The 1,225-nt window shown below is 48.0% G+C and overlaps 1 pseudogene; it reads right to left on the bottom strand.

The window, feature by feature from the left end:
• Positions 1-240: 240 nt before the first annotated feature.
• On the bottom strand, positions 241-701 carry LOC101999392 (annotated as a pseudogene).
• Positions 702-1,225: the final 524 nt, after the last annotated feature.

Genomic DNA, 1,225 nt, shown 5'->3' with positions numbered 1-1,225 from the left:
GGAAGAAGGCAAATGTCTAGTTTGGGTCCATTTTATTTAGAAAGTTATAGGAGTGGTCTAGAACTCCAGCACCAGGTTGTGTTAGCTGTATAGTGCTAAATAATTGGTAGGGTTTTTCTTTCTTTTTTTTTTTTTTTAACCGAACTTGCCTCAAGTTTATTTGTAAAAACAGCATAAGGTCCTGAACATCTGCAAATACTGTGTAGGTGTTCACACCAGTCCATCTGTCTTCACATTGGCAGACTGCGACCTTTTTTATGGGGCCTTCACAGGGGCCTGGGCACCTTTGGGAGCCTGAGCTGCAGCTGAGGCCTCTGCCTTGGCTTGAACCTTGGGCTTTGTTTTTTGGAGCCTACGACCCCTGGCCATGTAGCTTCTAATCCGCTTCCCAAGCTTGGGGTGAGCAATTAAAGCCAGACGGGTGAGTTTGCGGGTGGGGCCCTTTGGCACCTTGGGCTTCACCACCTGGGGCTTCACCAGGGCCTTGATGGCCTCCGCACGTGCACTCATGGCCTTTGCATTATTTGCCTGCATCTTCTTCAGGCCTTTCTTGTTGTGCTTTTTGGCAAAGCGCATGTTCCTCAGGAACTTGGGGTCAACCCCCTTGAGAGATTCGTATCTTTGTGACCGGGGTTTCCTGATGCCGTTTCTGTGCCATTTCCGGGACTGGTGTGTGTGGTGTGGTTCTTGGACTCGACCATGGCTGGACGGTAATCGGCGGCTCCCGAAGCGCCTGCGACCGGAAGAGAAAGAGCTTGGTAGGGTTTTTCAACGTTTGTTTGTTTGTTTTGGAGATATCATTTCTCTATGTAGCCCAGGTTTTCCTAAAATGCCTCACTATTAGCTCAGGTTGGCCTGGAACTCATGGTCTGCAGGCCTCTACCTCCCGATTTCTGAGCTTACAGACACGCATAACCATGCGGAGCCTCTTTTAAAATTGCGTTTTCTTTTTTGTTAAATTAGTAAACCAACTGAAGCAAAACAGCCTGGATCTGACAAAAAAAAAAAAAAAAGAAAAAGTCACAGATGCACTTCATGAGATTCCATCTTTGAGCAGGACATTTCCAGGATTTCAGGCAAGTCAAGGTAGCTAGAGCAACGGGTGGCAGTCAAGTCAAGGTAGCCAGAGCAACGGTGGCAGACAAGTCAAGGTAGCAAGAGCAATGGTGGCAGTCAAGTCAAGGTAGCTAGAGCAACGGGTGGCAGTCAAGTCAAGGTAGCTAGA

Source organism: Microtus ochrogaster, unplaced genomic scaffold, assembly GCF_000317375.1.
Source record: "Microtus ochrogaster isolate Prairie Vole_2 unplaced genomic scaffold, MicOch1.0 UNK20, whole genome shotgun sequence".
Taxonomy (NCBI): domain Eukaryota; kingdom Metazoa; phylum Chordata; class Mammalia; order Rodentia; family Cricetidae; genus Microtus; species Microtus ochrogaster.
Note: the sequence above shows the minus strand (reverse complement) of the source record. Positions and strands in the feature narration are given on the sequence as shown.